Source organism: Panthera pardus, unplaced genomic scaffold, assembly GCF_024362965.1.
Source record: "Panthera pardus isolate Hobbes unplaced genomic scaffold, ASM2436296v1 HiC_scaffold_16, whole genome shotgun sequence".
Classification (NCBI taxonomy): Eukaryota; Metazoa; Chordata; class Mammalia; order Carnivora; family Felidae; genus Panthera; species Panthera pardus.
This window is the reverse complement of record NW_026526721.1, coordinates 32,789,259-32,816,691: the sequence shown is the minus strand read 5'-3', so window position 1 is coordinate 32,816,691 and position 27,433 is coordinate 32,789,259. Positions and strand designations below refer to the sequence as shown.

The window sequence follows — 27,433 nt, the reverse complement described above, 5'->3', positions numbered from 1 at the left end:
GGACAAGGAACATGCAAGATCAGACTAACAGATCTTATTTCCCAGAAGCAAGGAAATACTCAAAGAATCATGGAGACATGCTTGTACACATTAATGTTGACACCTGTAATTATTTACATAATTTCAAACTATCTCCTAACAAAATCCTATTATTTACAAAAGAGAAAGGAGTAACTTTACAGTTGAGAAGCCTGGCAGGCACAACCTTAATTAAACAATCAAGATGAACATCAGTAAAGGAACAAGTCAGAACCTGGCGCTATTTTAAGTTCCACAGAGGTAAAGGTGAGCATTCTCAGGGAAACTTCCCAGGTACTCACCTAATTTCATTTTGTCACTTTTTATGTGAAGCTTTCTTTTTCTCCACCTGTCTTTCCTTTCCTGTGTTAAGCTTGTCCTCTTGACTTTAACTGTGACACACGTTGCCTGCACCAGATCATTACATCCCCATCCATAATTAAGTTTCCCAGAGAGCTAACTTTAATGGTTCTACCAAGTCAGACCTTTTACCCTGCTTACACTTAGATATGCTACGGTTTTGGCATCCTCCGTGCACATGTGGGTAAGTTCTAGATTCTAACGACGAATACTTTGGTTGGGGCAAATGGTATAGAATAGAGAAATTTCATCTTCTCTGGTGTTGGGGAAGGCTTTGCCTTCAAAGAGTTGCTATTCTCTCTAAATGCATGCTTTTATAACAAGCCAATATTTAGCAAAGGTCAAGTAAGTCAAAGTTGACATATGTTTTTTTTTATTACTATTTTGTCAGTAATGCCAAAATGTCTTGAAACATGTAAGTTAATATTAGTGGACTGTCCATTTTATGCCAAAGAAAATGTAGCTGAAGGTGCGGTTTACAGGAATACATTGCATTGTAAAAGCAGACATATGTGATAACAAGTGGATTCATCTTATTGATGTATTATTCCCTGGGGATTCAAACCCTTACAAAAATAGTTTATTTGTAATTCCGTTTGGGAAAAAAAAATGAATCCTTGCAGGAAAATAACTTGTGATTGTGATATTCATTCTTATCCAAAGTCCTTCTGTGTATATATGGGTCTACTTAACATTAAATGGACAAGTGGAATTCTTTAACCAATAATAACCGCTTTCCATGAGAATGACAGAACAGAGAAATGTCCATGATAATTAGTATTTCCTCTGCTAGGTGGCTTCCATGGTTCGTCAGCCTCTAGTATATCCAACTTGTGCATTGCCTATATACTCTATATATTTCTTCTTATATTTCTGAAATGTGTTTCATGTACCATGTAGTATCATTCATAACCATTATCATGAATACTGGTTATAATATCATGGCACTAATAATAATAAAGCTCTACTTTAGTTAATTACGAAGAAATACAAAAATATAAAATAATATTTAGATAAGATATAAGTAAGAGAGAAAGAATAGCAAAGATAAACCTTCAGGTACCCATTAATCATCTTAGAGAGAGAAGATCACCAACTACTTTGTAAATGCCGGAGAGCCCATCATTAAATTCCTCTTCTGTCTTCGCCCTCCCAAACCAAATTCTACCATGTGTTTTCTTTTTACCATTGTCTTGTGTTTTTTTAAATATGTAGTTTACATTGCTGTTTAATTATATAATTCTGTAAAATATTTAGTTGTTCACTTATTAAACATTATATGGATGGAATTAGACTGTATGTGTGTGCATGTATGTATTCTGTGATATATTATGATTGGTTTCCTTCATTCAAAGTGCACTTAAAAATTTTATCCATGTTAATGTTAAAATCTCTAATTCATTAATTTATACTTTGATACAATATTTCATGAATGTATATGAACAAAATTCATTTATTCATGCATTTATTCTTTTTAAAAAATGCTTATTAGGGTGATTGAAGATTGTTTTTCTATTATAAGAAATCGGTACTGCTAGGGACATGCCTGTATATTTCTCTTGGTTCACATGTGCAAATGTATCTTTAGAGTGTGTAATTAGAACTGATGCATAGTAAGATCTGTTTATCTTCAACTTGTCTATAAAATTCAGATTTGTTTTTCAGAATGTTTTCACCAAGTTTAACCCCCACCAAAAGAGTACAAATCATCTCATGGTTTCTCATCCATGATAGCATTTGGTTTTGTCCGATTATTAAATTTTTGTCAATCTGAATGTGAAATGGGATCTCATTATTCCTTTAATTTACATTTAATTTGCATTTCTCTGAGGGGCTGTCAAACAGGAGCTACAGATTTGGAGGCAGTAGAAGACACAGCTGCTGTGAGAGAATCCCCCAAAAGTGGAAAGATGCATGAAATACTGTCTTTTCCTCTCCTCACAGTCTCCAGTATTCCATAAATGCTTCCAATTGGAAAAATTTACCTGGAATTCTGAGATTAAGGAAGCCCTGAGGATGTAATTACCTGATTTGCAGAGCATGGCAGAGAAAGGCAGAAAATTAATCTGAATCAAATATGAAAGTGGCTACCACAGCTATATAACATTGATCTTGCTATTGAATGTCTCTTCCACGAGAATACAAGCTTGATGAAGAAATGCATTTGTGCTTATTTTATTCCCTTTGCTTAGAAGATTTCCTGGCACATAAGAAGTGCTCAATAGATGTTGAACGAATGAGTGAATGGATGAGTGAATGGTCGAGACTTATGCCAGTCATAGCCTCTCACATATTTAAGTGTTATTATTTGAGGATTTAATTAAGTAAATTATGATAATTTATTTTTTTAAACTTTACATTTTTAGAGCAGTTTTAGGTTCACAGCAAAATCGAGAGGAAGGCACAGAGATTTCCCACATAGTCCTGGCTCCCACAGCTGTGTAACCTTCTGCATACTCAACATCTCCCACTAGAGTAGTACATTTGTTACAGTCGGCAGCCTATACGGACACACTGTAATTACCCCAAGTCTGTAGTTTACCTTATGGTTCACTACTGGTGTTGTATAGTCTATGGGTTTTGATAAATATTTAACGATATGCAGCCACCACTGTAAGATCATACAGTTTCACTGTCCTAAAAATTCTCTATGCTCTGTCTATTCACCCCTCTCTCCCCCACCTCCCCAACCCCTGACAACCATTGGTCTGTTTACTGTCCCCACCGTTTTGTCTCTTCCAGAATGTCAGATAGTTGAAATCATACAATATGTAGCCTTTTCATTTTTTTTTTTTTTTTGCAGTGAATTGACCCATAACACAATATCTATGGCTTTTTATTTTTTTTTTATTTATTTTTTATTTTTTTATTTTTTTTTATTTTTTTTTTTATTTTTTTTTTTATTTTTTTTTTATTTTTTAATATATGAAATTTACTGTCAAATTGGTTTCCATACAACACCCAGTGCTCATCCCAAAAGGTGCCCTCCTCAATACCCATCACCCACCCTGCCCTCCCTCCCACCCTGCCCTCCCTCCCACCCCCCATCAACCCTCAGTTTGTTCTCAGTTTTTAACAGTCTCTAATGCTTTGGCTCTCTCCCACTCTAACCTCTTTTTTTTTTTTTTTTTTTTTCCTTCCCCTCCCCCATGGGTTTCTGTTATGTTTCTCAGAATCCACATAAGAGTGAAACCATAGGGTATCTGTCTTTCTCTGTATGGCTTATTTCACTTAGCATCACACTCTCCAGTTCCATCCATGTTGCTACAAAAGGCCATATTTCATTTTTTCTCATTGCCACGTAGTATTCCATTGTGTATATAAACCACAATTTCTTTATCCATTCATCAGTTGATGGACATTTAGGCTCTTTCCATAATTTGGCTATTGTTGAGAGTGCCGCTATAAACATTGGGGTACAGGTGCCCCTATGCATCAGTACTCCTGTATCCCTTGGATAAATTCCTAGCAGTGCTATTGCTGGGTCATAGGGTAGGTCTATTTTTAATTTTCTGAGGAACCTCCACACTGCTTTCCAGAGCGGCTGCACCAATTTGCATTCCCACCAACAGTGCAAGAGGGTTCCTGTTTCTCCACATCCTCTCCAGCATCTATAGTCTCCTGATTTCTTCATTTTGGCCACTCTGACTGGCGTGAGGTGGTATCTGAGTGTGGTTTTGATTTGTATTTCCCTGATAAGGAGCGACGTTGAACATCTTTTCATGTGCCTGTTGGCCATCCGGATGTCTTCTTTAGAGAAGTGTCTATTCATGTTTTCTGCCCATTTCTTCACTGGGTTATTTGTTTTTCGGGTGTGGAGTTTGATGAGCTCTTTATAGATTTTGGATACTAGCCCTTTGTCCGATGTGTCATTTGCAAATATCTTTTCCCATTCCGTTGGTTGCCTTTTAGTTTTGTTGGTTGTTTCCTTTGCTGTGCAGAAGCTTTTTATCTTCATAAGGTCCCAGTAATTCACTTTTGCTTTTAATTCCCTTGCCTTTGGGGATGTGCCGAGTAAGAGATTGCTACGGCTGAGGTCAGAGAGGTCTTTTCCTGCTTTCTCCTCTAAGGTTTTGATGGTTTCCTGTCTCACATTCAGGTCCTTTATCCATTTTGAGTTTATTTTTGTGAATGGTGTGAGAAAGTGGTCTAGTTTCAACCTTCTGCATGTTGCTGTCCAGTTCTCCCAGCACCATTTGTTAAAGAGACTGTCTTTTTTCCATTGGATGTTCTTTCCTGCTTTGTCAAAGATGAGTTGGCCATACGTTTGTGGGTCTAGTTCTGGGGTTTCTATTCTATTCCATTGGTCTATGTGTCTGTTTTTATGCCAATACCATGCTGTCTTGATGATGACAGCTTTGTAGTAGAGGCTAAAGTCTGGGATTGTGATGCCTCCTGCTTTGGTCTTCTTCTTCAAAATTACTTTGGCTATTCGGGGTCTTTTGTGGTTCCATATGAATTTTAGGATTGCTTGTTCTAGTTTCGAGAAGAATGCTGGTGCAATTTTGATTGGGATTGCATTGAATGTGTAGATAGCTTTGGGTAGTATTGACATTTTGACAATATTTATTCTTCCAATCCATGAGCAGGGAATGTCTTTCCATTTCTTTATATCTTCTTCAATTACCTGCATAAGCTTTCTATAGTTTTCAGCATACAGATCTTTTACATCTTTGGTTAGATTTATTCCTAGGTATTTTATGCTTCTTGGTGCAATTGTGAATGGGATCAGTTTCTTCATTTGTCTTTCTGTTGCTTCATTGTTAGTGTATAAGAATGCAACTGATTTCTGCACATTGATTTTGTATCCTGCAACTTTGCTGAATTCATGTATCAGTTCTAGCAGACTTTTGGTGGAGTCTATCGGATTTTCCATGTATAATATCATGTCATCTGCAAAAAGCGAAAGCTTGACTTCATCTTTGCCAATTTTGATGCCTTTGATTTCCTTTTGTTGTCTGATTGCTGATGCTAGAACTTCCAGCACTATATTAAAAAGCAGCGGTGACAGTGGGCATCCCTGTCGTGTTCCTGATCTCAGGGAAAAAGCTCTCAGTTTTTCCCCGTTGAGGATGATGTTAGCTGTGGGCTTTTCATAAATGGCCTTTATGATCTTTAAGTATGTTCCTTCTATCCCGACTTTCTCAAGGGTTTTTATTAAGAAAGGGTGCTGGATTTTGTCAAAGGCCTTTTCTGCATCGATTGACAGGATCATATGGTTCTTCTCTTTTTTTTTGTTAATGTGATGTATCACGTTGATCGATTTGCGAATGTTGAAACAGCCCTGCATCCCAGGAATGAATCCCACTTGATCATGGTGAATAATTCTTTTTATATGCTGTTGAATTCGATTTGCTAGTATCTTATTAAGAATTTTTGCATCCATATTCATCAGGGATATTGGCCTGTAGTTCTCTTTTTTTACTGGGTCTCTGTCTGGTTTAGGAATCAAAGTAATACTGGCTTCATAGAATGAGTCTGGAAGTTTTCCTTCCCTTTCTATTTCTTGGAATAGCTTGAGAAGGATAGGTATTATCTCTGCTTTAAATGTCTGGTAGAACTCCCCTGGGAAGCCATCTGGTCCTGGACTCTTATTTGTTGGGAGATTTTTGATAACCGATTCAATTTCTTCGCTGGTTATGGGTCTGTTCAAGCTTTCTATTTCCTCCTGATTGAGTTTTGGAAGAGTGTGGGTGCTTAGAAATTTGTCCATTTCTTCCAGGTTGTCCAAATTGCTGGCATATAATTTTTCATAGTATTCCCTGATAATTGTTTGTATCTCTGAGGGATTGGTTGTAATCATTCCATTTTCATTCATGATTTTATCTATTTGGGTCATCTCCCTTTTCTTTTTGAGAAGCCTGGCTAGAGGTTTGTCAATTTTGTTTATTTTTTCAAAAAACCAACTCTTGGTTTCGTTGATCTGCTCTACAGTTTTTTTAGATTCTATATTGTTTATTTCTGCTCTGATCTTTATGATTTCTCTTCTTCTGCTGGGTTTAGGCTGCCTTTGCTGTTCTGCTTCTATTTCCTTTAGGTGTGCTGTTAGATTTTGTATTTGGGATTTTTCTTGTTTCTTGAGATAGGCCTGGATTGCAATGTATTTTCCTCTCAGGACTGCCTTCGCTGCATCCCAAAGCGTTTGGATTGTTGTATTTTCATTTTCGTTTGTTTCCATATATGTTTTAATTTCTTCTCTAATTGCCTGGTTGACCCACTCATTCGTGAGTAGGGTGTTCTTTAACCTCCATGCTTTTGGAGGTTTTCCAGACTTTTTCCTGTGGTTGATTTCAAGCTTCATAGCATTGTGGTCTGAAAGTATGCATGGTATAATTTCAATTCTTGTAAACTTATGAAGGGCTGTTTTGTGACCCAGTATATGATCTATCTTGGAGAATGTTCCATGTGCACTCGAGAAGAAAGTATATTCTGTTGCTTTGGGATGCAGAGTTCTAAATATATCTGTCAAGTCCATCTGATCCAATGTATCATTCAGGGCCCTTGTTTCTTTATTGACCGTGTGCCTAGATGATCTATCCATTTCTGTAAGTGGGGTGTTAAAGTCCCCTGCAATGACCACATTCTTATCAATAAGGTTGCTTATGTTTATGAGTAATTGTTTTATATATCTGGGGGCTCGGGTATTTGGCGCATAGACATTTATAATAGTTAGCTCTTCCTGGTGGATAGACCCTGTGATTATTATATAATGCCCTTCTTCATCTCTTGTTACAGCCTTTAATTTAAAGTCTAGTTTGTCTGATAGAAGTATGGCTACTCCAGCTTTCTTTTGGCTTCCAGGAGCATGATAAATAGTTCTCCATCCCCTCACTCTCAATCTAAAGGTGTCCTCAGATCTAAAATGAGTCTCTTGTAGACAGCAAATAGATGGGTCTTGTTTTTTTATCCATTCTGATACCCTATGTCTTTTAGTTGGCGCATTTAATCCATTTACATTCAGTGTTATTATAGAAAGATATGGGTTTAGAGTCATTGTGATGTCTCTATGTTTTATGCTTGTAGCGATGTCTCTGGTACTTTGTCTCACAGGATCCCCCTTAGGATCTCTTGTAGGGCTGGTTTCGTGGTGACAAATTCCTTCAGTTTTTGTTTGTTTGGGAAGACCTTTATCTCTCCTTCTATTCTAAATGACAGACTTGCTGGATAAAGGATTCTCGGCTGCATATTTTTTCTGTTTAGCACACTGTAGATATCGTGCCAAGCCTTTCTGGCCTGCCAAGTTTCAAAGGAGAGATCAGTCACGAGTCTTATAGGTCTCCCTTTATATGTGAGGGCACGTTTATCCCTTGCTGCTTTCAGAATTTTCTCTTTATCCTTGTATTTTGCCAGTTTCACTATGATATGTCGTGCAGAAGATCGATTCAAGTTACGTCTGAAGGGAGTTCTCTGTGCCTCTTGGATTTCAATGCCTTTTTCCTTCCCCAGTTCAGGGAAGTTCTCAGCTATAATTTGTTCAAGTACCCCTTCAGCACCCTTCCCTCTCTCTTCCTCCTCTGGGATACCAATTATGCGTATATTATTTTTTTTTAGTGTATCACTTAGTTCTCTAATTTTCCCCTCATACTCCTGGATTTTTTTATCTCTCTTTCTTTCAGCTTCCTCTTTCTCCATAACTTTATCTTCTAGTTCACCTATTCTCTCCTCTGCCTCTTCAAGCCGAGCCATCGTGGATTCCATTTTGTTTTGCAATTCGTTTAAAGCGTTTTTCAACTCCTCGTGACTGTTCCTTAGTCCCTCGATCTTTGTGGCAAGAGATTCTCTGCTGTCATGTATACTGTTTTCAAGCCCAGCGATTAATTTTATGACTATTATTCTAAATTCACTTTCTGTTATATTATTTAAATCCTTTTTGATCAGTTCATTAGCTGTTGTTATTTCCTGGAGATTCTTCTGAGGGGAATTCTTCCGTTTGGTCATTTTGGAGAGTCCCTGGCGTGGTGAGGACCTGCAGTGCACTTCCCCTGTGCTGTGGTGTATAACTGGAGTTAGTGGGCGGGGCCGCAGTCCGACCCGATGTCTGCCCCCAGCCCACTGCTGGGGCCACAGTCAGACTGGTGTGTGCCTTCTCTTCCCCTCTCCTAGGGGCGGGATTCACTGTGGGGTGGCGTGTCCCGTCTGGGCTACTTGCACACTGCCAGGCTTGTGTTGCTGGGGATCTGGTGTATTAGCTGGGGTGGGTAGGCAAGGTGCACGGGGGCTGGAGGGGCAGGCTTAGCTCACTTCTCCTTAGGTGATCCACTTCAGGAGGAGCCCTGTGGCAGCGGGAGGGAGTCAGATCCGCTGCCGGAGGTTTGGCTCCACAGAAGCACAGAGTTGGGTGTTTGCGCGGAGCGAGCAAGTTCCCTGGCAGGAACTGGTTCCCTTTGGGATTTTGGCTGGGGGATGGGCGGGGGAGATGGCGCTGGCGCCTTTGTTCCCCGCCAAGCTGAGCTCTGCCGTCCGGGGGCTCAGCAGCTCTCCCTCCCTTTGTCCTCCAGCCTTCCCGCTTTCCGAGCAGAGCTGTTAACTTATGACCTCCCAGACGCTAAGTCGCGCTTGCTGTCGGAACACAGTCTGTCTGGCCCCTCCGCTTTTGCCAGCCAGACTCGGGGGCTCTGCTTGGCCGGCGAGCCGCCCCTCCGCCCCGGCTCCCTCCCGCCAGTCCGTGGAGCGCGCACCGCCTCGCCGCCCTTCCTACCCTCTTCCGTGGGCCTCTAGTCTGCGCTTGACTCCGGAGACTCCCTTCTGCTAATCCTCTGGCGGTTTTCTGGGTTCTTTAGGCAGGTGTAGGTGGAATCTAAGTGATCGGCAGGACGCGCTGTGAGCCCCGCGTCCTCCTACGCCGCCATCTTCCGGAACCAATATGTAGCCTTTTCAAATTGACTTCTTTTCACTTAGTAATGTGCATTTTTAAGTTTCCTCCCATGTCTTTTCATGGCTTGGTAGCTCATTTCTTCTTTTTAATTTTCTTAAAAGCGTATTTATTTTGAGAGAGTGCATGCATGCATGGGGGAGGGACAGAGAGAGAGAGAGAGAGAGAGAGAGAGAGAGAGAGAGAATCTCAAGCAGGCTCTGCACTGTCAGAACAGAGCTTGATACAGGGCTCGATATCACAACTGTGAGATCATGATCTGAGCTGAAACCAAGAGCCAGACGCTTAACCAACTGAGCCACCCAGGTGCCCTGAAGCCCATTTCTTCTTAATGCTGAATAATATTCCCCTCTCTTGATGTATCACAGTTTATCCTTCTACCTACTAAAAGACATTATGGTGGGTTCCAAGGTTTGGCAGTTACAAATAAAGTTTCTGTACACATTTGTGTGCAGTGTTTTGTGAATATACTGGATATTATTTTTTAAATTTCTTTTAACGTTTATTTATTTTTGAGAGACAGAGAGACAGAGAGACAGAGAGAGAAAGACAGAGAGCATGAGTGGGGGAAGGGCAGAGAGAGAGAGAGAGAGAGAGAGAGAGACAGAATCCAAAGCAGATTCCAGGCTCTGAGCTGTCAGCAGAGAGCCTGATGCAAGGCTCAAAGTCACAAACTGTGAGACCATGATCTGAGCCGAAGTTGGACGCTCAACCGACTGAGCCACCCAGGCGCCCCTGAGTATACTGAATATTAGAAGTAGGAGGAAATGATTTCTCAAAAGTCCCTGTATTACTGAGATAATTATCTAAGATGTAATATTATTCTCAGATTCATTCATCTAAAGGCAGCACAGATACAGGAATAATTCATTCAGTCCATACTTCCATGTTTTTTTCTGCCTCTGATAAGATAATAAGCACCTATCCGTCCATCACCACCATGCTCTCTTCCCCCCCCCCCCCCGTGTTATGTACATCTGTTCACCTCGCCTGGTTCTCTCTCCTGGTTACTGCTATTTTTCTCCTGTGCTCTCTAAATCCACTCTTTCCCCTCTTTCATTCTCGTACCTGAGTTGTATAGTTCTCTTTCTATACATAGCTGACTTATTTTTATATGTAAGATATTCACTTACACGTAACTTCTTCAGTTTTCTCTGTCCACCCATGTACGATGCTTTTTTCTTCTTGGTCATTCATCTGTGTATTTTTTTTCACATCAATCGCCATGGTCTGTAGTTACCCTGCACTCTCTTTGTTTTCTTATTTATCTGTCTCACACCACCAGAATACAAGCTCATGGGGGCAAGATATCTGTAGGTTTATTTCATGCTATATCTGCAAAGACTACCATAGTACCTGACAGCTTCATAAATTTACGATTCTTCCAGGAAACACTAGTTTTTGCTCAGATGAATTCATTCAAAAATAAAAACAAATGTTATTTTCACTAATATATGAATATCATATTGAATTGTTGTGTAGTAGATAATGTTGCACAAGTCTGTACCCTCATGCTAGGGAAACAGAATAAATCTGACTTTGCCTTTTCATGCACCTCTTTGTACTGATACATTATTTTCTCAGGATACTGATCATAGCAAAGACAAAAGTACCTTGTTGGCTATCACAAATGATCTTAATCTATTTTTGCAGTATAAACTTCCCCGGTTTCTTCAATACTGTAAGCATATTATGTTATTTTGGCTCTCCTTACCCCCAGAGCTATTCTTCTCTGGAAATACCCCAGTTTATCATAGTCTTCTTAAAGTGCCAAGTCTGGAAATTGACAGTGGTCTAAGAAGTGCAGAGGAGAGCAAGAATACAAACTCTATCACTTTGTTGTCTTTGAAAAGTATAAATCCCTAAGCTGATGGGAAATTGACATTGATTCTTTCATGTTTTTAGTACCTAACAGAAATATATACATAGGTATTGATCTTACTAATTCCTGAAGTCTGAAAATTTAAATGGATTTTTAAAATAAAAATGTTAGCAATATATTTGCAGAAATGGCTTAATGTTTATTATAAATTACTATTTACTTACCCATTAATTAATGTCTATCATCCGGTGAATTAATTTACTTTGCTGGACAAATGAGGAATTTTTCAAGTTTGTTGGATAGCTTTTCAGAACTAAAGAAAGCATTAAATACAAAATTGCAAAGATAAAATTAGATACAGAGGTTTTTTTAAAATGGTTTCAGATTTGAAAACTGCCATTATACTTTTTGATCAGAGGTTAGAGTTGAATAATATTGTTAAAATCTACGTAACCAAATATGTGGTGGTAGAGGAAATGGAGACTCACAAAGTTTAGCAACTTACCCAAGATCTGACAGTTAGCAACACTTCTGACTTACCAGTCAGTTTCATTAGTTATACCATGTTGCTCCATACTCAGGAAGGACGATCCCACAAACTGAAAATGAAAAGGTTGTTTAAAAAAATGTATTGCCTATTTTACTCTGAGAGACCAAATGATGCAGTGTAAAGATAACCAGTTTTAATGTCTATGGACATGATATCAGCATCCTTTTCTGGCATCAAATGAGTGATGCAAGTCATTTAATTTCATTGAGCTGGTTTACTTGGAGGGTTATGGTGAAGATTAAATAAGAGAATATATAAATATAACTGAATCTTTAACACCCTAAAGTATTATCAACTACTTTTAGCAGCTCAGTTCTTCATTTATTGCTGTTTTTAACTTTTTTATTTTTAGTTTTTATTATTATTTAGTTAGAGAGAGAGAGAGAAAGGCAGCAAGCAGGAGAAGGGCAGAAAGAAGGGGTGAGAGAGAATCCCAAGTAGGCTCCACACTGTCAGCTCAGAACCCGACGCGGGGCTTACACCCACGGACCTTTGAGATCATGACCTGAACTGATTTCAAGAGTCCGACATTTAACCAACTGAGCCACTCGGATGCCCCTGAGCAGCTCAGTTATATTTCACTTCATATATAATTTAATGCCTGGTAAATCCTTCTGTGCTCCAGGAAACAAATCCTCATGACAAAATATAGTAGCTAATTATTTAGACAAAAAAGTCTTACTTGTCTAGCATATTTAGCACTATGTTATTCTAGATGATCAATTTCTAAGGTTTATGGTTAATGTTCATCAAATGCATAGATCACTCCCCTTTTGAATTAGATTGAAAACACTAGAATACACCATAATATACAATGTTGTTAATGAAATTATTCTGAAGAAATCTTATGATACATGTATCACAGAATCCTTGTAATGCCCATCAGTTTCAGGAAAAGTGTGTAAAGGCAATACTTTTATATACTAACCCTTCCAGTTGTTTAAATGCTAGATCCATTACAGCTTTGTAATGATTATATTTTAAAAACATGATCAAACCAAGGGGATAAAAGTAATCTTTATTGAGTTTTAAATTAGTTAGTAAACTAGTGAAATGTGTCACTAAGATTCTTGTATTGCAAACCAACACTTACTTGGAGACCATAAATTGGAATACTTTTCTTGCTAAAGGAATTTTAATTCACCAACACTAATAGAGTAAATAATATGAAAACAGGAAAGTGATGCAGTTACAAAATCCATTGAAGTAATACATGGAAGAAGTCCATTTTTAAGGTTCCTGTTCAGTGTTCTATCAGCTTTTCCTAAAATGAGAAAATGCAAAAGCTGGAAGCCAAAGAATTATATGCATTAGAGACTTTTTGTGCTGGCAGGAGAGAAGCTATTAGATCATAATGTCCATAATTTTGCGAATATAGAATTGTTTCCTATACCATTACCCACTTCTTTGTCTGGTCTACATAAATGGCTCAACCAAAGGGGCTTTTTACTATGTCCCTTAGGAAACAATTCCTCAGCCTAATAGACCTAACAAGGCTTCCTTTCTGATGATAGTCACTCAAAAATTTCCTATACTCAATTTCATCCCATTACTTCTAGTTATTTTCTCTTGACTCACCTAAAATTTGTTCCTTCTCCCCTCTTTTTTACCCTACAGATGCTTTCGAGTGATTGGATTTCCCATTAGTCTTTTTACCAAATTAAATGGATACTGTCTTAATCTATGTCCATTAATCATTTCAGTTATACCCTTAATCATTTTTATCATTCCTTCTTGAAGTTTCATTTGTTCACATTTTCCTCACATTGAGAAATCTATATTTCTTCTCTGTATTGTGGGCAGTTTTAAACAAAATTTAACTGGTCTTATTTCTGCCTACTCTAATCTCAGCTCCCAGAGATGATTCTTTTTTGTTGTCTCCAATAGCATTTATGCCTAGGCTGCACTTTATTAACTATATAATTAATTATTCACCCTGTAGCTCTGGGGTATTTTTAGTATACTTTACTGTACAATTTTCATAAGCTTCTTAATAGGATAGATTGCTTTTCTTCCTTTTTTGCAGTCCATAGTGTTCATTGAACTGCTATATATAGTTAATTTAAAAAAAAACAAATGGTTCATCAAGTTAACATAAGCTCTAAAAGGAATGTCATACCCCATGCTTAAGAACGGAGTCCTGGACTAGCTTTGCAAATCTAAATTCTTTCTGTGGCAATGACCTCCCTCCCTCCCACTAAATATGCTCAGGCTTTCCAACCAAAGCAATTTCGTGGAAGTGAAATTAATCAGAGAAAGACAAAAGTCATATGACTTCACTCATATGAGGACTTTAAGAGACAAAACAGATGAACATAAGGGAAGGGAAACAAAAATAATATTAAAAACAGGGAGGGGGACAAAACAGGAGACTCATAAATATGGAGAACAAGCTGAGGGTTGCTGGAGGGGTTGTGGGAGAGGGGATGGGCTAAATGGGTAAGGGGCATTAAGGAATTGACTCCTGAAATCATTGTTTCGCTATATGCTGACTAATTTGGATGTAAATTTTTAAAAATAAAAAATAAAATTAAAAAAATATATATCTGGCCATAATATCTAGTATTTCATATCCAATTGTTGCTTAAATTAAAGGTCTGTTGCATCTGATGAAGATTTCCAGATAAAATGCACACCTTTAGAAGCAAATAGAAAACATGAAATGTTCTCAGATGAAATATTTAGCTTTCCATGGAAAGTTCACAACTCCTGATAAGAATGAGATGTGCAGTAGGCTACTCGTTAAAATAGATTGAAAGGAGACATGGATCTAGAAAGCTCCTTTTCCATGTAGGAAAAAATGATATTATTGTGAATATGATCTATAGTAATGTTGACCATGTTGAAAACAACCTGAAGTAGAATGTTGTATGAACCACATCCTTCCTGGATCATGTAAGAAGATGGGAATATGGTTCTTCCTTTGGTGTTTTAGTATATCTTTGTAAAGCAGAATTCCCTCTAAGGAAAACCACAGGATGGATCCAAAAGCTATTAATCGTAGTGGGATTTCAGAGTAGTAATTGGTTTTAAGGGTCAATGATTCATTTCAGAATGCTCTATAACTTGAACGAGAGATAATATAATTTAGCATATGGAATTTAAAATATTATAGTTGATAATAGGCTTAATATTACTTACTTTGTGGAAAAATGTTCCCAAAATTTGCTGAGAGATTCTCCATTGCTTCCCCTGATGATCATGGCAAAGTCATAGAGTATTTTTATTTACATACATTTCCCTAGCTACTGTAAAAATGCATATGCCCAATCAAAAAGCAAGTCATTTAAAATTTGCAAATTTAAGCAATGTGCTATTCATGTTCTATACTAGCTCATAAATCATCTTCATTGAAATGGAATTTATTATCGATTTTTTACAGCACCCTCCCACGTACTATATTTCTGTGAGACACATGATCTCATGATTGTCTATAAGTTTTAACTTGTAATCAATTATCAAACATATACTTTCACAGTAACACTTACCTTTCTTTGGACATATGAGTTACTTATTTGGTTGTGTCTAATAAACACTGTGTTTTAAATTTTGTAATACAAGCAAAGTAATTAATGGTTATATTTTGGCAAGATTTATTATTCATGAGCTCTATCTATTTGTAGTACATGGATCCATTATCTTTTAGGTTCTCTATAATTTGTTTTCAATCCTTTATACTACCTCCATCATTTCCTCTTGTTTTGCACAGATTGGATTTAGTGATTTTTTTAATGGGACATTAATCAATCTATAATTGTATAATTTGAAGAATTTGGTTTTCATATGAATTGTGAATTTTAAAGGAGGTTGATTTCATTTTTTTTTTCAACGTTTTTTTTTTTTATTTATTTTTGGGACAGAGAGAGACAGAGCATGAACGGGGGAGGGTCAGAGAGAGAGGGAGACACAGAATCGGAAACAGGCTCCAGGCTCCGAGCCATCAGCCCAGAGCCTGACGCCGGGCTCGAACTCACGGACCGCGAGATCGTGACCTGGCTGAAGTCGGACGCCCAACCGACTGCGCCACCCAGGCGTCCCTGATTTCATCTTTAATATCAAGAATTCTCTTTTTGTTTGATCTTTGACTCTTTTAAAGTAAATATTCAGTAAAAGTCCATAAAATTATTTGTGGGATTCTCTTCCTGTATTTAAAAGCAAAACATGATGGCTCTCACATTACTAGAATTTTATAACCAGTAGAATGTATTTCTATCTTCTCTGCTTTCTATACTTCTGGTTTGAAAATTCAAATCCAAGATAAACTCAAATTAGGCAGCAGGATCATTGTGGCCCCTAAATTACTGTTTCTATTAAAGATATCCTCGTTTAACTAAAAAGGCTATAAGTGGTAAATGGAAACTTCAAATACCTCAAATTTTGAAAGGACTTAAAAGGAGATTTAAGGCTATCTAATATTTAAGGCCCATTTTGTTTTAGAGCTGTTGCTGTCTTTTTGCTGATATAACCATGGGGACAATACATGTCAACTCCTAAACATAGAATCTAGTTTCTAGTTACTATATGGCTGTATACAGAAAGTAATTAATAGAAGCTAAGTTCTTCAATTCCATACTATATTGGTTAGGATTTCTAGATTATGCTACAATAACTAAAGCTCCCCAAGTCCCAGGTGCTTACCATAATAAAGGTTTATTTTTCACTCACACAATGTACCTTTTATGAGTCGTATGTTGCTTTATTCCTTGTCACCATCACTGGAACACAGGTGGACCAAGTAGCTTGTGTTGGAAATACAACCCATCATCTAGTAATGGGGACAAAAAATGTAGTAGGTCATGTGCTGTTTCTTAAAAATTCTGCTAAAATTTCATTGATCATAGCTATTCACATAGGAATGTGTGATCTTCTTGAAAGGAGAAGAACTTCAGAGAGGGACACTTGATTATTTGTAAAACATTAATATACTTGATTATACACAGCAAAATTATCTTCCCTTCCATGCAAAAGGATTCCAGATATTCAAACATACAGAGGTGTCAATGTAGGGGTACCGTGTCCTTTAACTCTCTCTCTCTCTCTCACACACACACACACACACACACACACACACACACGGTATTTGTGTCATATAACACATATGTATGTGCCCATTCATGTTGTAACATGTGTTAACTATTCTTTTAAAAAATTACTTAGTAAAGGGGTGCCTGGGTGGCTCAGTCAGTTGGGTGTCTGATTCTTGATTTCGTCTCCGGTCATGTTCCATAGCTTCATGAGTTTGAGCCCCATGTCAGGCTATGCTTTGGCAGTGTGGAGACTGTTTGGGATTCTCTCTCTCTGTCTCTCTCAAAATAAATAAATGAACAACTTTTAAAAATTACATAGTGAACTAAAATTTTAAAATATTACTCATTCTAAAGTTTTTTCACCAGATATTCTGCTTAGTGAGCTGTTCTTCTGTGTTTTTTGACAAATAGTTTTATAACAAAGGGTATTTATCCCATCTTCATTCACTTTAACCATTTGGTTCATTTTTCTTAATAAATGTATGATTCTTACACATATCAGTAATGTTTTCTTTTTCTGATTAATATATTTAATTATTTTCAAGTTATGATTGTAAATGAAAGTTTCAATCCCTATGTTAAGTCTAGCATCCTCGTATTTCAGCATGTGTGTTATATTGTTTATCCTTCCTTGAATTTGTTCTGACACTTTGGAATAATTTAAATTTTGGAGTCCATTCTTTTTCAGTAGAGATGTTTAGCATTTAGTTCCTTAAGTAATGTGATAAATATCCAGTTGGACATATCTATATCATAAAATGCCATGTGCAATATAGGATTATCTTTTACATTTTTCCATGTACTATAATTTAATTTGTTTATTCTACATCCATAGTTATGGAATGTGTTTATTAAATAAAGTTTTCAAACAAGTTTTCTTCCTAGTATGCAAAAAAATGGTGCGTGCAGAAATATACACTAACATTTAAAAAATTAGCCATTATTCTGGCTAGAAAGTAATAAATCATTTGTTTAATTTGGCAAAGTACACCTAAATTATCTCAGTGAAACACTATCTTTATTTTTTTAAAAATAAATCTTCTTAGAATTATCATTTTGTGCCAAGAATTTACAGAGTTTTATCATAATTCATGCCATCATCATTAACTTTCTGGCAAAAGAATATGGTTAGCTTCTTTTGCATGTTTTTGTTGAATGATACAGTTAACATGATAATTAACACATATCATGCTCTTTGGAATTAAGAAGTTCTCATCAATGGATCACAGCGACTCACCTCAATTCAAACAAACATCCTTTGTTCTAATACACGTTATTACTTTGTAACCCTTGCTGGAATCTGAAGACTATGTACGTTCAAAGTTCATATTATATTCAGTATATGAATGTCTATGGCCACTATCTTTTTCATATTATATTCAATATATGAATGTCTATTGGCCAATGTCTTTTTTATAGAAATAAGAGCCATAGAATTTTATAGTCAAAGAGTGACATAATAACATTTTTGTGTGTCTTATTATCTCTTCTTTATGATAGCTTTACAAATGTAAGTCAGCAATCATATTTTCTAAAAATCCATTCCTGGTTTAAGTATTTTTATTTTTCTATTTTTTTCCTTATGCTAATGTTAGATCTATCACTGATGGTTTATAAACTGTTCTCTGATCCATCTTTCTCTCTTTCTTTCTTTCTTTCTTTCTTTCTTTCTTTCTTTCTTTCTTTCTTTCTTTCTTTCTTCTTCAGATTGTTTTATTAGCTCTGACATTAACACCAGTAGCTTGTATTGAGCTTGTGGTTGGCTCAATCCCATAAGTGATTTCTCATTGATCTCAACTTAATTTTCAAATACTCTTTCCTCAATCTTCTATTTCAGCTTTTATGTGTTTACCTATTTGTAAATTTTGAATGTCCATTTTCATATTCAGTTTTTCAGGATGTTGGCTCTCCCTCTCAGCTATACTTCAGCATTGTATTTGATGAAGATCTCTTCACTGATAATATGTTACACCTCACAGGATCAAGTACACAAGGTTGTAGCAGGACATTTGAGGTGCCCCCAAGGTTAACATTGACTAATCAACACAGGAAGTCCACTTATTTAATTAGCTACAAATCCACCTAAACGTACTTACTATCAACCAGCCAGTTTTTCTCTACTTTGCATACAATGAAATGACAAACCCCTTGTCAAATGCTTATCTGGAATCAAGATAACCTGCTTATAAAGCAATCTCATGATCTAAAAGCTGTCTAACTTAAGAAATATAAAAAAATAAGTTTTGCCACATATGACTCCTTCTTAATAAACCCATGCCCTCTCTTCTGTGCCTTAAAAGTCCCTAATTGTTAACAGGATAGTTTAATAAGCTCATTCTTGAAAAAATGTCCAGGCAATTTCTTATTATTTACTGTTTTTTGTCGATTTTCCTTATTTTATTTTATTAAAAAAATTTTTTTTAATGTTGATTTATTTTTGACAGAGAGAGAGACAGAGCACGAGTGGGGGAGGGGCAGAGAGAGAGGGAGACACAGAATCTGAAGCAGGCTCCAGGCTCTGAGCTGTCAGCACAGAGCTCAATGCGGGGCTCGAACTCACAGACCATGAAATCATGACCTGAGCTGAAGTCGGATGCTTAACTGACTGAGCCCTCAGGCGCCTCTCCTTTTCCTTATTTTAGACAAGGGATACATTTTTTTTTTTTTAATAAAGAAGGTCACTTGGGTGACTCAGTAGGTTGAGTGTCCAACTTTGGCTCAGGTGATGATCTCATGGTTCACGAGTTTCAGCTCCACATCGGACTCGATGCTATCAGCGTTGAGCCCGCTCTGGATCCCCTGTCTCCCCTCTCTCTGCACCTCCCCTGCTCGCTCTCTCTCTTTCTCAAAAATAAATATTTAGAAAATTATTAAAGAGAGCGTTGGCAGTCATATTTGCAACTGACAAAATGGATATGTCATTTTTTGCTACTAAATAGTTGAATGAAGTTAAAATAGCTAGGTGTTCTAATATCAATTAACATTAATTTTATTTATTTTTTTTATTTTAGAGAGAGAGAGAGAGAGTAGTGGAGAGGGACAGAAGGAGAGAGAGGGAATCTTCAGCAGGCTCCATGCTCAGTGTAGAGCCTGATGTGGGGCTCAATCCCACAACCCTGAGACTATGACCTGAGCCGAAATCAAGAGTTGGATGTTCAACCACCTGACCTATCCAGGCACCCCTAGCATTATTTTTAAAATGTGGAGTTTACAAAACCCTATCATACATGCATTATCACATAATAAGATTTTATTTGTATATGACAAAGTAGCAACCTGGGGTTAAAAAGACTGGTACAGAAATAATAAGAGAAAAATTGAATTATGTGTTTATTTGATTTCATATTAATATTTACTTTTTAATTTATTTCTTTAAAAAACTAGTATATGTGCCTTTTTAAACATTAAACAAGCCAAAAACAGAAAAAAAGAAAAGTCATCTATATTCATAACACACAGATATTAATGATTTTTAATATGTTTGATCTCTTCTTAATCATGAATATTATATCTCCTTCAAATTTGGAAATGTTTCCCCTCAATTTTTCAAAGAAAACATAGGATCCAAGTAGTTCCCAATTTCTACCTATTCATTAACTAGGGTATGGCTGATTTATCTTATTCTCTAAGTCACATTTCCAAATGTTGGCTTTCCCAAACTATTTTTTTTCAGTCCGAGCCAATCTTTTTTTTTTTTTCCTAAAAAAAGGAGAGAGAAAGGGAGAAAGAGAGAGAGAGTGTGTGTGAGTGGGAGAGGGGCAGAGAGAGGGACAAAGGATCTAACGTGGGCCCTATGCTGACAGCAGTGAGACTGATGTGGAACTCGAACTCATGAACCATGAGATCATGACCTGAGCCAAATTCAAAGTCTGATGCTCAACCACTCAATGGACTGAGCCATCTATGTGACCCAGTCTGAGCCAACCTTTATTTTAAAAATTTGTTATTCTTATTCTTTTAAGTTTTTATATTAATTTGCTTGCTGTCAGAATTATTAGGACTTCTTGCCCTTCAAAACCCATGTTCCATTTTAAAAGCTCTCAGTTTAAAATTATATACATTTATGAAAATGTAGGGTTCTTTTAACATTATACTTAATGCAGTTATATTACCAAAATCGTCATAGCCATTGCCACCATCAATACCAGAGCCAACATCTACTCTTAATCTACACTCAATTATTTCTCTAATGCTGTCATCTATCCATATTTATCTATATATCCATCCATCGATCTATTATGTAATCTTGGGAAGCTATTATTTAACAAGTGAGTCATAAAATTGAAGAATAAGATGTATTTACTAAGAAAAGAAACCAACATGAAAAGTGACTCGTTGGGTCAAAGTATTGTATGGATATTTAAACTAAAAACCTTTAAAATTTAGTTTTCTGCTTCTAAACACAGTGCAGGCTGATTACACTTAAACACTGCTGAAGAAATGTAGCATTCTGGGAGAAATGGCAGGGCAAGTTACTTAAAAGTAATGAAGAAAGACTTATTTGTATTAGTTATTTGTTAGTAGATTTTCTGTTACTATCCTCCAGGATAGGAAATATGAACTACTATATTTAACATTACTATTATTTAATATTAAAATTGATATTCTGCAATCTCTCCCTTCTTACTAAATGATGCTATCATATTCTTTTCTCTTTGCTTTTACATAAAAATAATAACTGCTCTTAATTTCTGTTGTACCTTCATCTACTTTCACGTACCCAACACAGTACCATATGAAAAGTAGATTTAATATTCACTAAATGAGCAAGTGACTCAACTTTAATATTACTTTTATACAAGCAGAGGTTGCTCTAGGACAAAAGCAAATAACATTTGATTGAATTTAACCACCTAAGAATTATGGCGTATGAATAAAAACATAGTTTAAAATAATTGCTTGTTTTGGTATGCTTTGTAATCAAGTCCTAAAGGAGTCCTTAAAATAGACTAACTAGTGGCTTTTAAATATTTAGAATTTGGTTAGTACAGGGTTCCCTCTAAATAGTATAACCAGTTCATGTCTTTTGAAAGGCAAACTACAAGATCTGACGGTTAGCCTTGATATAATAAGCATACAGGAAATCAATTGTATGTTTAGCCCCATATTGGAAATGGCAGTTACATAGTATTTTTGTATGTTTATATCCGCATCCCTTTGTTAAGTGTAACTACACATTATGTCACATTTTATAAACATTTGTAGACACATTTACATTTTTTGTCTCTTTTACGCAAAAATACTTGTAGTTTTTATTCACAGATTCTCTAGGATGAATATGCAGCAATATTCTTAAGAACTTAGTTTTGAATTAAAACTGTTTATTAATTCTTTCCCTAATCTCCATGTTCTGTAACAGATGTGTACTCCGTTTTTCTTTTGTTTGGCTGTTTGTTCTTTTATCTTTTGCCCAAGTATTTCACTTTTACATTTTTATTGTCAACTTTTATCTTGCTTTCTTTACAATCCTGTTTGATATAGAGTAAAACAGTCCTCCATGCCTCTTCTCCTTGCCAATTTTTACTAGAATTCTAAATATTAGGAGCATTCCACTCATGGTGATCATCTTACCAAAATCACTATACCATGAAGTTCTCATCTCTTCCGTTCAAGTTTAGCTCACCATTTTGAGTTCCACTTTCTCTACAAACTAACTATATTTAAAGATTTATTTATAACTTTTGAGTTGCACTTTCTTCACCTGGCTTAGTAATTCAACCACACTAATTGATAAGCCATGTATTTACGTGTAATCTTTTGCAACTTTCTGTAGTATTTGGAAGATATTTCAATGAATTATTTAATATGTCATAGTATCCCAATGAGTAATTGGTATGAATATTACTGTTTACTCATTACTGATTTACAACAGAAAAAAATGCCCATTTGACCACATCTTTAATTTTATATTTCTACTTTCAAAGTATAACTTATATGTCTGCTAATTTCCTTTTCATCTGTCAAAAATCAAGCATGAATAAATGTTATTTAAAGTAGACAAATGAATAAATGTCTCTGGCTTTAAAACTTTTTCAACCTATGCATATTTCAAAATTACTGAAGACACAAAGAATTTTAAAAATAGCTTGGATAGTAACTGAATGTCATTAGGGTTCATTAAGTTTCACCAAATGGTATGATATTACGTGTTTACCTATTTAAATTTAGAAAGAAAATTGATTACAGTAATGGAATACAGGGATATGCCAGGTATGTTTTCCTTTCCAACTTTATAGATGTTCACATTAGCCACAATAAGGCATTGTCATCATGATCCAAGGGCATAATGGAAATCAGTTTCTGACAGAGCATATATTGTCCTTGAAAACTGTACTGACAAAATGAGGGGGTCCAAGAATACTTCAAATAGTAAAGAATAGATGAAGGATACTTCTACAGATTTCGGAATAATGAAAAACTATTATGATATTAATATTCTCATTTATAATATTTTTATCCCTGTGTCTAAGTAAAACACTTTAAATATTATAAGTATGTATATATAATATACATCATATATTATATATCTCCTAATATATGAACATAATTTGCATAAACACAAGTAGCTCATGGAAGAGATATGGAATATATTTTTTCTTGAAAACTGAATAAGTTGAATTTATGATTCTAATTGGCTTGGTGTATGTTTGCTTTGGCCTTTAATGCAGAAAGTGAGTGAAATTGATCAAACAAGCATATACTAAATGTGTTAATAGGCTGGCTTTTACTTATTTATTTTTATTTGTTCACTATCATATTTGTCCACTATTCAAATTCTCTATTAAATTATGTCATAGATAAATTGCATTAATTTTATACAAACTCTGCCTGAAAAAAAATCACATCTTCTCTCAGCTCTAAAAAGATATTCATTAAATGCACAACTTTCACTTTGCACTTAGACTGCAAATGATTATTTTGTCAAGTGTTCTTGTAGCAGGAAGCTGAAAGACCAATAATACACTTGTTTGAAAAAGAATTGAATTATCAGTCTTCTCCATTCAACTTTGCATGGTCATTATCCTTTCCTCACTATACCAAATCACAGCTTCTATTTTTTTTTCCTTTTACAATGAGTCCTTCATAGTCTTACACTGAATATAATAATATCTTGATACTTTTATGTTAACTTTATTGTAATTGGAAAAATTCTGAACCTAGCCTAAAGTGATTGTAATCACTCTGAATAAAAGACATTCCAAAAGGCTGTTCCAGAAACACAATAGCAGTGGAGAAATGGAGCAAATTGACTCTGCTGTAATGACAATTGATCATGTCTTTTCACTCCAAATTAGTGGTCATGGGCATTTCAAAGATATACATTTGGTGAAAATTTTTGAAACACACATAAGAATACTGGATTTTCTAACCCTGAAGTCAACTCTTCTTCTTTTACACCCCAGTCCTGTAAGAGTTAAGTCTGTATCCTACAAGAATGTAATCTCTAAGTTAGGTCTGGAAAGCAGCAAAGGCAACCTGGACTCGAAGTAACACTTCTGTTGTCAAGGGTTACTGATGGGGGAAGGGAAGGGGCTGGAAGGGGAAGGAGTCATGGAAATGAAGAAGGATTGTACCACACACTACATAAATTCAAATGCTACACTTAGATTTGGAATGGGACCTCAATTCTGTTGTATTTTTGCCTTTAGTGTTTTCGTTTATTTACTGTACACATGGATGGTGAATTTATGAGTTGGTTGTTGCTGACCTGACTCGGTGTATCACTTAGCATTCAGCTATAAATTATACCCATGATAATTTTCTAATTAAATTTACATTACTATTTACATCTCAAACACACACCAAAAAATCATGTTATTTCCCAAGATGCAATAGCAGCAAATATCTTAGATGGAACTTGGTGGAGACTGTGTCATTTCAGTTTATATGAGAATTTCTCTTTTCCTCCACACAATTAAAGGTATAGGGGAAACCATGCTCAAAGGCTTTAAGCTCACATGTAAAGACTGAGCTATTAATATTCTAACTTTTAAGGTAGATACCTTTAATGGGGAGGTGCTGAAATGTTTTTCCTCAATGTTGCAGTATTTCAAATCACCGGTCATCACAGGCCTGCCTCACTTTAAACCTTGTGTCTGTTTGCATTAGTATTGGGCTTGCTAAAAAAGATACTGTGAAAAGAAAATGTGGTAATTACTAGTAAGTGCTTGAAATCTTGCGACATTATCAACATCTTTTCGTTGACTTATATTTCCGTGTGAATATTCACAAATAAAATATTTCTGAATTTATTCTGTAAAATGATGCCCATGGCATTATCACTGATGCGTTTTCAGTACCATTTAAAGACTATATCCCATGTTTTATAATCAGCACATTCATATTTTAGCTTCTACCCTTTTAATAAGTTATTTTATTTGGAATAGGCATGCATTTTCAGGAATAAAATTGTTCTTTTAAATAAGTCAAGTGCAGAAGCATCTGACTCTATAAACACTTCCTGGATTTATATCCAAATAACGCATAATAGCAGAAAAGAAGCTTTTTCTGCCAAAAGTCTCTGTGAATTTTCCTCAGAAAATGTTCTTTTAAAACCCTTTGTATTTTCAAAGCCACTCTACACAGACAATTAAAAGCAAATATGAAATGATAGATCACATGACAGGAGTTTAAATGTGAGGGTCCCCCCCCCCCCTCGGTTAAACATCGCAGCAGGCATTACAATACCAGAGGTAACGAATCAATTAAATCCATTTTCCCCTCCGCGCCTCCAAAGCTGCGTGCGTAGTGTTGCTGTGTACTTTCGAGCCGGATGCAGTAGGACCCAGGGGCCTCCGCAGCCACCAATAGAAGCGCACACTTGGACCTATTTGCATGCTATGCCGTCTGCTCTGCGCATTAATAGTAATACAGATAACGGGTTTCAAAGAATTCTCTACTGAAGAAGGATTGGATTTTTCCAGGGTGCTGATACCGAGAAGAAACCCGACTTTACTCTCCCCCTAATTTCCCCACTCTCACATTAAAAAGTCCCAGGCAGCTTTTGCTCGCTTTAAACTCGGGAAGGTCTCCGTGCACGGCAAAGTTGGAGGGCTGCGCCTGCACCGCGGAGCAGCTAGATTTCTGAACAGAGTCTTATCGAAGGGTGAGTCTCCCGAACGATTGCAAAGGAAGTGACAGCCGGCTTTAGAATTGGCAAAAGGGACACACTCGGTTTTCCATCGGTGGTTGCTGGAGTGCAGAATGGGTGCGGACAGGACTGTGCAGTTTGTCCAGAAATTGTGACTGGTGCACTAGGGTATTTGGGGGGTGGAATCAAAAACCTTCAGGCTAAATCGGAAATTGCAGCCGAACGCTCGGGCGGGATTCAACAAGTTTCCCTGCAGGGGTGCGATGTTTGCTTTGCTTTGTTTTGTTGTTTTTCCTTGCAAGTTGTTCTGAGTGTCCGTTCCGGGTGGGCTATCCCTGCTTCACAAAGAAGTTTCGGGATTTGTGTCTGGTGTGTGTGGCTGGGTTAACCCTTGTTTGAGGAGGTTCTGTGCCGCATTTGGGCTTCCTGGGGACGCTCAGGGGAACTGCTTCCAAGGATGCGCGGAGCATCAGGGGCCTGCGGGGCTGGTGCTGGGCAACTTCCCCGCAGAATCTCGGTGTCTCTGAACGTACTGTGGTTATAAATGTGGACTGAGGCGCAGAAACCAGCAGCTCCAAGGCCACCTGAGCTTCCAAACTTTGAATGCATTCTCTAACAAAGATGAGAACGAGGGTTTGCAAACACGCGTTACTAGATGAATTCTGATGAACTCTTACTGATATGTAGGCAGTGAAGTCTTTCAGGACCTGCGTTTCCAACCTGCAGCTTTTGCCCGGACGTGTAGTACTGATCAGGAGAAGGGTGGCGGTTTACAGCTAAGACGGGGGGACTTTATCTTGAGGGAGAGAGGAAGAGAGAGAGGATGGATGAATGAACAAGGTGCGTCCCATTTTTCACACACAAAAACCACACGCGTGGGACGTGCCAGGAAGCGCTCCAGTTGGTGGCGTTTAGCTGGAAAACGTATTGCAGGGAGGTGCAGACGCCTCTGCATTATTGATGAAGCGCTGTGCCCTTCTGGGGGCCCTTCTCGCTCCTTCTCCCTGCCCCCTCTTCCCCTCCGCGCTCCGCCTGCCCGGGGCTCGGGGTTGGCGCGGGCGCAGCGGCTCGCTAGGCTCAGCCCCGCAGCGCTGCGGACACAAAGGGGAGAGGCGGGCAGAGCCCCGCGGGCGGGCGGAGCGGGGAGCGCGGCGTGGCAGTCCCGCTGCCGCAGCCCCTGCTGCGGCTCGGCGGAGGCTGCAGCGCTGCGGAGGCTGCTGGCGTCCCGCGGCCACGCGCCCCGAGATCCCCAGGGCCCCGCGCAGGAAGCGCACCCAGGGCCGCAGAGGTCCCAGGTTATGCCTTGAGGGGCCGCTGAGCGGCCGGCAGACAGTGGGGTGGGGAGACGGAACGCTGAGGCATCCGATTCTGGCCTTGGTTCAGAGCTGCTCCCGCCACCTGAAAACGCCTGGGGCGCACCCCAAACGTCCTGGAGCACCCGCACTCCAAAGGGGAAGGAGACGCGGAGGAAGGAAGGGAAGCGCTGATGAGACTGCAAGAGAATGGCAGCAAGTGATTTGGGGCAGTTCTGGTCATCAGCCAGGCTTTTCTTGGCGCTTTAAATGCGGCTTTTGAAATACGCTTCCATGGCCTCTTCGGTGGCTCCGAAGGGGCAGGCTTCCAGACGCAGGAGCTCACTGGAGACTCCTTCTATAGATGAAGGAAGGAGACTGCAGGGCAAGGGCCTTCATTT

The 27,433-nt window shown here is 37.6% G+C and overlaps 1 protein-coding gene and 1 long non-coding RNA gene across 6 annotated transcripts in view; one reads left to right on the top strand and one right to left on the bottom strand.

The window, feature by feature from the left end:
* LOC109254317 (uncharacterized) overlaps nucleotides 1–25,429 on the bottom strand; it is a 30,147-nt gene extending 4,718 nt beyond the window's left edge. The window contains exons 1-5 of the long non-coding RNA XR_002074750.2: nucleotides 25,338–25,429; nucleotides 24,653–24,781; nucleotides 16,297–16,387; nucleotides 11,613–11,671; nucleotides 11,297–11,385 (exon numbers count right to left, since the gene is read on the bottom strand). This is a non-coding gene — a long non-coding RNA (uncharacterized LOC109254317). The remainder of the gene's footprint in view (nucleotides 1–11,296; nucleotides 11,386–11,612; nucleotides 11,672–16,296; nucleotides 16,388–24,652; nucleotides 24,782–25,337) is intronic.
* A 212-nt stretch (nucleotides 25,430–25,641) lies between these two features.
* Nucleotides 25,642–27,433, top strand: part of ROBO1 (roundabout guidance receptor 1) — a 1,122,944-nt gene continuing 1,121,152 nt past the window's right edge. For all 5 annotated transcript variants that reach the window (XM_053903216.1, XM_053903212.1, XM_053903215.1 and 2 more), the window contains exon 1: nucleotides 25,642–25,755. The gene's annotated coding sequence lies outside the window, so the exon portion shown is untranslated. The remainder of the gene's footprint in view (nucleotides 25,756–27,433) is intronic.